We start from the raw sequence: 9718 nt of genomic DNA, 5'->3' as shown, positions 1-9718 counted from the left end.
GCAGCTTAGACTACAAATAAGGAGGGGTCAAAATTGTTTTTCTTTATGGTGCCTTTTCTTTCTTGCTGTCTTTTCTTTCTTGCTGTCTTGCTCTTTCTTTCCTTCTATTAAATTATGTGATATTATTATTTTTTATTTTTAAGCAGTTATTTGAATGTTTTCAAGAGCTCACCTTATTTTTAATAAATATTTTTCCATTTTAAACTAAAATAGTTTTTATTGTCTGTATTTAAGTTATGTGTATGACATATCCATCAACTCCTATAATTACACATTTCCCCCCTTGGGGCAAGAGCAGCTGTAATTTACTCATTTAGTGTAAATCCTGAATACAACTATCATTAACTAGAGCCCTCATGTTGTACATTAGTCTTCCCATTTGTTCATCTTACATGTTTGTAACTTTGTATTCTTTGACCTAAATTTCCCCATATCTCCTGACCCTACTCCAACCTGGATGACCCTGGATAAACCGGTGGTCCCCAACCTTTTTGGCACCAGGGACCAGTTTCACGGAAGAGGATTTTTCCATGGACCAGGATCAGGTGGCAGACGGTTTCAGGATGATTCAAGCATATTATATGTATTGTGCACTTTATTTCTATTATTGTTACATTGTAATATATAATGATGCTGTCAGTGCAGACATATTTGAGGACATGGTGGCCTTCAATAATTGCTTGTATGTGTTCTTTGTGTTCATGTTTTCATGGTTTCTGTTTTTTTTTTAAACAAAACAAAAACTCCAAAGGCTTGTCTTTTAACGCAGGGCACTTGGTGTCCATGTGGCAAAGCAGTTTTGCAGGTTTCGAGGCTTCATTGGATAGTCGGTCATCACATATTATACAAAGCAGGGTTGGAGAATGTGAACCACCTGTTGCAGTGAACCTGTAATTTAAGTAGGACTCTTGGCATTTTCCTTTAAATGTGGCTTTCTTTTTGTTAGCAGTCTTAGAGTCTTCTGTTGTCTCATCATTGAGTTTTTCCCCATTTTCAAAGAAGCTGTCCAGTAATGTTTGTTTTTCACTCACTTTGGCTAGGCTTAGCTTGTGGGCTTAGCAAAACTGTGACTAAGACAAGTGCACAGTGTGGGAAAGAGGTGCGGATGGAAGTGGTAAAATAATGGGTGGGCCATGCACAGACTAAAATAAGTGTTGGATCCTGACTGAAAGCCTGCCTGCCACCAGATGCAGCTGTACAATTGAAGTACATCAATTTTCCACTATAAAGCCTGCCTCCAGACACGGCTTAATTGTCACTTGTCACTTGCCCCTCACTGATAGGGTTTTGATATGAGTCTGCAATCAATGTATTTATTATGGTCTCTGTGCAGTCAAAACTCTCTGCTAATGTTAATCTGTATTTGCAGCTGCTGCCCAGTACTAGCATCACTGTCTGAGCTCTACCTAAGATAACCAGGCATTAGATTCTCATAAGGAATATGCACCTAGATCCTTCACATGTGCAGGTCTGTGGCCTGTGGCTTGGGGACCCCTGCTATAAATCACCGCTGTATATATTTGACCTTTTCTTAATTTCATATAAATGAGAATGTACAAAATTTTTCTTTCTGTGTCTGGTTTATTTCATTTAGCATAATGCCTTCCAGGTCCATCCATGTGATAGCACCTGGCAGAATTTCCTTCTTTTATAAGGCTGAGTAATATTCCATTGTGTGTTTCTGTGTGTGTGTGTACACACACAATGGAATATATGTATCTTTCTTCATACATTTGTTCATTGATGGACACCTAGATTATTTCTATTATCTTGACTATTCTGAATAATGCTGCAATGAACATGGGAGTGCAGCTATCTTCAGGAGATGGTGATTTCATTTTCTTTTGGTATATACCCAGAAGAGGGATTTCTGGGTCATATGGTAGTTCTATTTTTAATTTCTGTAGGAACCTCCATACTGTTTTCCATAATGGCTGTACCAGCCTACATTCCCACCAACAGTGTACAAGGATTCTCTTTTCTCTACACCCTTGCCAATACTTGTTATCTCTTGTCTTTTTGATAATAACAATCCTAATAGGTATGACATAGCATTTCATAGTGATTTTGATTTGCATTTTTCGGATGAATAGTGATGTTGGCCACATTTTCATATACCTGTTGGCTATTTTTATGTCATTTTTGAAGAAGTGTCTATTCAAGTCCATTTCCCATTTTTAAATTGGGCTATGTTTTCTTGCTATTGAGTTGTATAAGTTCTTTATAAATCTTAGAAACTAAACTCTTCTCTGATAACATGGTATGCAGATACACTTTTTTCCAAACTATAGGTTGCCATTTCATTTTGTTGATTGTTTCTTTCCTTTGCCATGCAGAAATTTTTGGTTTGATGTAGAAATAATATTGTTAAAATTTTCATGCTACCCAAAGTAATATATAGATTCAATGCAGATTTGTATGAAACCACAAAAGATCTCAAATAGCCAAAGCAATTCTGAGAAAAAAAAATTGAAGTCGGAGAAATAACACTTCCTAATTAAAAATTATATTACAAATTTATATAAAACATAATGGCACTAACATTAAAACAGAAATGTAGACCAATGGAACAAAATAGCTCAGAAATAAATCCAAACATACATGGTCAACTAATTTTTCACAAGGGCCCCAAGAGAACACGATGAGGAAAGGATAGTCTCTTGAATAAATGGTGCTGGGATTACTGGATTTTCACATACAAAACAATGAAATTGGACTGTTTTCTTACACCACACAAACAAATCAAAAACAAAACGGATAAAAGACCTACATGTAAGACCTCAAATCATTAAAATCCTGCAAGAAAATATAAGAGAAAAGCTCCTTGACATTTATCTTGGCAAAGATTTCTTGACTATCACACCAAAAGCGCAGGCTACAAAAACAAAAATAAATAACCGGGACTATATCAAATGATATTTTAAATATGTTTTGGAAATCAAACCAACCAGATTTGCTTAGAATGTTTAATTTTCCAGCCCTGCAGCTGGCACAGAGACATGTAATAAATAAATATTTATCGAACTGAAGTAATAAGTATTTTCCTTTAAAATTTGTTACTTGCAAAAGTAATGTGATTTTCAAACAATAAAGCTGCAAATGCAGAAAAGTGAAATCTTGTCCTTTTCACTCCCTAGTTTTATTCCCATTATCTTAAACCCACATTTGAAGATTTACTAGGAGAAGTGAGAGGAGAGAACAGAAAGGTGGAAAAGAAATTGAGAAAACATGATGGAAAACGGTAGAAGGAAAACTGAACCACCTAGGTTTGATCTCTTTCTATTCAATTTACCATCCCTGTGACCTCATAAAAGTTACCTGACAGCCTCCGTGCCTCTTTATGAAATCTATCAATGAGGGTAGTAATAGTATCTACCTTATAACATTTTTTGAAGCTTCAGGAAGTTAAAATACATGGAGGTTTAGGGTGGTGCCTGCCACAGGGTAAACATTGGCTTTGAATTTACTGATGAACTTCTGCTGCAGAAGGGCAGGAGGCTGTAGAATTCCAGTAGCTTTCATTTTCTATATTTTTCAACCTCTCCTTCCCTGATGAATAGTGTATTTTTGACCCAAAACTTTTCTGTCAATTTTACACAGAAGAATTCGCCTATCCTTTGCTTAGGATGGTACCACCTTCTCTTCGTGGAGGTAGTAAGTTAGGCTGGGTGAATTGGCTTGTGAATAGACCTTCAAGCATCCTCGATTTACTTTCTAATTCATAAATTTGTTTTTTTATTTGACATCACTAAGTCCTCAACCTCTTTGGATTTCTGTGGCGTTAAGGTGGATCTCCTGAATCTTATGTTCCTTTTTACACACTTTAGGTTGTGATTTTCTGAGTCTTGCAAAATCAGTTTCCACTTTTGCCTCTTCCTTCCATTTTCTCAAATTTGTTGCAATCTCACTCATTATAGTAAATTCTCATCTTTTCATAGTCTTTGTGGCATTTACAGCTTTTGGGTTCTTTATTTTGTTTTAACTGTCTTCATTTTCATTTTATTATAGTCTCTGAAGAAAGGTACCATGTTTAATTAGAAAACATCCAGGTACCATATAAATTATTGTTTGCCTAGATAAAGTTCACTATTTGCTTTGACATAGTAAAATAGTGGTTCCCATATTTTAACATGCATAAGTGTCACTTGGAAATCTAATTAGAACTAAATTTGCAGAGTCCCGTCTTTAGAGTTTCTGATTCAATGAGCACAGGTTGTGCTTTGAGAATTGCTTTTCTAACAATTTTCCATATGATGCTGATGATTCTTTTCAACAGACCACATTTTAAGAAGCATTTGCTGAAAGAACTCTATTTTTTTCAGGTATTGTGGAACAATGCATCATAAGAAGAGGGTCATAGCACAAAGGATGAATTTTGAGTAGTAGACAATCATAGCGATTCTATTCTCCTTTGACTGTAACTTGTGTAATTGAGGGCATATAATTTATGTTTAGCTAAGTGAAAATCTTCTTGAGGGATTCTAGGAAAGGGTTTACTGCTTACATTTGTGTGTGTGTGTGTGTGTGTATGCATGCATACACACATAGATACACATACAAGTATATATGTGCCTCTTTCTCTCTTGTATAAGGCAGTGATATGTGGAATTATGACAGTTATCTTCAGATGACGGAATATGAGAGAACAAGTCTTAAGAATGGTGGATCCAAGATGTTCTATGGTTCTACGTATCTTTCTAAGGACACGTGATGCACTGATGACCCGCTACACTCATGGAGGACTCACATACTTCAGATAACTCATTACATGAAAGCTGGCTTGTGGTTATAAACTCTATAGATATTTCTCTTTGCTCTTGACCTGATTTCATATTCAAGCAAGCTTCTTTATTGCTGTTCTCTTCTGCATGGTGAGGTTTCTTTTTAATTTTATTCTGTGGTTGTAGTTCTTTGTGATTATGGCTTTTTGTTTGAGCTATCAAAGTTTATTTGTAGTCAAAATCATTGTACTACTGAGGGTTTTAATCATATTCCTTCTGAAATCTTTAGTGCTCTTAACTCTGCTTTCTGGCTTAGCATCAATACCTCCAAGACTTCCACAGCTCCAAGGAAGAATTGACATAACAGAGCTTTATGGGAAACAGCAGCAGAAGGAAAATTTCACTTTGAATCACTGGTCCTGACAACTGGGTGCCTGAATGTCACCTAAATTACACAAAATCTTCCTTTTTTTTTTTTTTTTCTTACAGAGTCTTGCTCTGTCACCAGGCTGGAATGCAGTGGTGCTATCTCGGCTCACAGCAACCTCCACCTCTCAGGTTCAACTGATTCTCCTGCCTCAACCTCCTGAGTAGCTGGGATTCCAGGCACATGCCACCATGCCCAGCTAATTTTTGTGTTTTTAGTAGAGATGGGGTTTCACCATGTTGGCCAGGATGGTCTTGATCTCCTGACCTCGTGATCCACCCATCTTAGCCTCCCAAATTTTGTTAATCAACATTGGGCCATATTATATTGGGTAATGCTGGGGACATTACCATCAACCCCAAGACTTTAATAACAAATAAAATTTTAAAATTAGGCTATAAAACAATTACGTAGAAATGTTCCTCTTTGTAAGTGGAGGACTGTGCTTCACAGCATCGTTTAGGAATCCAGGTTAATGAAAACTCTGGCATCTTTGATATGTGGCTTTCCAGGTGGCTCTGGGCTTTGACATTGAGTCTGTAGTCAGAAGATGGGAGAAAAGGGTTGTATATGGGAGATTTTTATGAACCACACATGAAATTGACACATATTACTTCTGGTTCCATTGTATTGGTCTGAAGTCAGTTGGATAGCAGCCACACTTAATGGAAAAGGAGGCTGGGGGATGCTGTCTAGTATCTGCCCAGAAATACAAGGAAACATGTTTGTGATTAATTAAGAAATATTTACACCATCTTCCGAAGATTTTCACTAAAGAGTAAGACCAAAATAAAAGCCCCTCTTTAACAAACTTCAGCCGGATACATGATCACAAGTATTTATAAAATCTTAAATCCTAGTGCTGTAACAAAAACACTTCCAGAAGTTTGTAATAGCCATCATTTTTAGTAAGCCAGATCTTCAATACCCATGTTTTTCAGGTCCCACTGAGAAAGAGAAGATGGACATTTTAGAATAATAATGTATAGATATTACAACTGAACCTATCAATATTTTCCAAGCACCTTATTGCAAGAGAAAAATATAGAATACATAAGGAGGGTATTAATGCAAAAATAACATTTCTGTGCTGACCTTGTGAAGGAAAAGTCTTCTTAGCTAAGTTTTGAAAGAAGAGTAGAAGATATTCACAAGCAAAAGACAGCAACATAAGCAAAGAAAGACCATGGTGTATTTTAAGAATACAAGCAGTTAAGTATGACTATAGTGCAAGATGGAGCAAGGTATGGAATTTACAAAGACTCTGGATCTTGAGGAAGAGACAATTAACTGTGGATCAAAATTAGTGTTCTCTCTTTCATGGACTAGAATTGTTGCTGAGAAGTGGCTGTCTAGCCTGAGACTGTATTTCCTTGCATAGAGGTGTGGCCACATGACTGAATTCTAGCCAATTAGAATGTGAGAAGAAACAAGGGTTTAAGTTCTAAACAAGAATTTTTAATAGGTGAGACTTCACTGCCATTTTCCATCCATTGGTTTGATGCAGAAGATGATGAGCTCTTAAGGGATGGCTGAACTGCAAAACAAAGAATCCCTCCACCCTGAAATTCCACATGAATAGAAGTTGTCCATTAGCCAGAAACTCTCACCTTGATAGTCATATAAGGGATAAATAAGTTCTGTTGGAAAATTTGTTATAGCAACTAGCACTATCCAAACTAATAATCCTGGAAAGATTGAGAAGGAGTCATTGGTATAAGGCCGTATACCATAGAGAGGACATTGGCTTTTATCTTGAAGGATAGATTGAAAAATGATATAATTTTAAGTATCATAAAGACACTATTAAGCTCTTGTTTTAAAAAGACTAAATTAGTGACAGTGTGAAGAATGATTTGTATGATAGGAGAAACAAACAGTTAGATCATTTTAGTTACAATTCAAAATCAAAATAATGTAATCCTGAACTAAAATAGTGAGGTGGTGTTAAGTAAAATTAAAATGGAGGGAGGTCTCTAAGGAATTTTTAAAAAAGAATAGACAGGCCGGGCGCGGTGGCTCAAGCCTGTAATCCCAGCACTTTGGGAGGCCGAGACGGGCGGATCACGAGGTCAGGAGATCGAGACCATCCTGGCGAACACGGTGAAACCCCGTCTCTACTAAAAAATACAAAAAAACTAGCCGGGCGAGGTGGCGGGCGCCTGTAATCCCAGCCACTTGGGAGGCTGAGGCAGGAGAATGGCGTGAACCCGGGAGGCGGAGCTTGCAGTGAGCTGAGATCCGGCCACTGCACTCCAGGCTGGGCGACAGAGCGACACTCCTTCTCAAAAAAAAAAAAAAAGAAAAAGAAAAGAATAGACAATGCTTGGCCACTCAATCGATTTGGGGGAGAGGAAGGAAGAGAATTATCTTAAGAATGTTTCCACCTTGGGCAATTGATAGTACCCATATATATATGAGGGATTGCAGAAGATTTGGGGGAACAGTCTGGTTACATTAATTTAGTTTGAGAGGCTTATGGGCCATCAAAGCGGGAAAAACTGATAGCTTGTTCAGATAATCTTGCTTACCTCTTAGGAGTGAAACAGCTATATGCACAGTAATTGAACCCATGGATTAGATAGATCAACACTGCTGAAATGTTATTGCATGAAGAGGAAGTTCAAGTATGGGAAATGGGGACACTCGTGTTTAAAGACCATGGGTTTGTTAATCTTTCCTAAAGCAAACTGAAAGGTAAGACCAAGAAAGATGTGTAAGACAGCAGTGTGGTTTTTCTGAAACTAAAATGTGACAGACTTACATAAGGAAGTGATGAATGGTGTCACAAATTGAAAAGAAATAAAAGAAATTGCAGCTGTGGTCGTCAAGTCCTGCCTCACAGTTCACATAGTATCATGTCCTTTTGTTTGCACCTAGTGACAGTGAAGGAGTGCTTACATATACCTTGTAGTAAAACACAATGTCTAATTGACTATGCTCCCCATCCCCCCAGTTCCATAAAGAAAAAAATGTCCATAATCAGAAGATATATCCCACAATGTTATGCCACAATCTGAAGCCTACTGGGCAGATGCTATCTGAATGGAAAGAAAGTAGGATCTCACAGTGTAGTTTCTGGTTTTACTAATGTAGTTGTCATGTTTTCTTCAGGCAGGGGAGAGAAAGAGAGCGTTCTCTTAGCCAGCAGGAAGGGAGTGAGCATGCTGCTGCCTCAGGTTTCTCTGGGAGGAGGCACAGGCTGAATCTATGAGGCTAGCCAGTTGCAGCTATGGTTTTATCAGGCACCACCTGATGAACTTGACTGCTTCATTTATTCACTTTGCAAACAATTATCACTTACCACAAATCCAAACCTCCTAAACCAAACAAACTGATTAGATTTACGGCCTAAAAGTTTCTACTTATTTAGCCAATTGTTGAGTGACCATCTTAAGAGACAAATATTAGAGAAATTGAAGCACACACAGAAAAGAAGTTTTATAGATTTCTTCTCACTTTTAGTTCAATATTTAAAAGTTTACTTGAGCTCTAACAATTAAAAGGCCATTACCAATTACAGAAAGGTCAATTTTATTTAAATGGTGGGGGTAGAAACTATATTTCAGTGGTTTACAGAATAATATCATGATCACTAACCATAATATATAATGAAAACCTAAACTTCACCATGAATCCATTGAACTCTACATTTATTAATTGGAAACATAAATTTTCCTGGAGGTATCACAAGCAAAAACAAGGAAAGAGACATTTTAATATAAAGTTCTGAGACCACCTTGAAACCCTATTAACTGAAGATCCTAAGATTCAGATATAAGGTGTATTTGTCAGGGCTCTTCAGAGAACCAGGACCAACAGGAAGGATACAGGTGATAGAAAGGATTTATTGTGAGGGATTGGCTCCTGGGATTATGGAGGCTGAGAAGCTCCATAATTTGCCATCTGGAAGCTGGAGACACAAAAAAGCCAGTAGTGTAGTTCTGATCCAAGCCTGAAGGCCTAAGAATCAAGGAAGCCAGTGGTGTGGGTTCCAGAGTCTAAATGCCTGAGAACCACAAATCCTGAGGTCTGAGGGCAGGGGAAGACGGATGCCCTAGCAGAAGAAGAGAGGGCAAAATCATCTCTTCCTTTGCCTTTTTCTTCGATTTAGTCTGTCCTTCAGTGGATTGGATATTGCCTGCTCACTGTGGTGAGACAAACCTTTACTCAGTCTGTTAATGCAAACAATAATCTCTTCGGGGAACGCCCTCACAGTCTATAAGAGACAGAAAAAAACAATTTGTTTTTCCTATTCTCACACACTACTCAGCACTCACTTTCTGACAATGGATGTTTATGTATTTTTCTTCACATGCCAAAAGGACACCAACTGGGTGTCCTATAATTCAATGTAGTTCTTACACTGTCTACCTGGAGTTAAAGTCAGATCCTACAGGTTAAGGGATCAGTCCCCAAAAAATGCCGCCCCCACTTCTCATGCCAATCACAAGGAATAAATTGTCACTTACACTTCTTACCAACAGGCTACAAATCAGGTTCTCATGACCCACTCTTAGGTTTGACTAATTTGCTAGGATGGCTCACAAAACTCAGGGAAATACTGGCA

This window comes from Colobus angolensis, unplaced genomic scaffold (assembly GCF_000951035.1).
Source record: "Colobus angolensis palliatus isolate OR3802 unplaced genomic scaffold, Cang.pa_1.0 Scaffold46, whole genome shotgun sequence".
NCBI lineage: Eukaryota > Metazoa > Chordata > Mammalia > Primates > Cercopithecidae > Colobus > Colobus angolensis.
The sequence above is the reverse complement of the archived record's forward strand: the minus strand, read 5'-3'. Positions refer to the sequence as shown.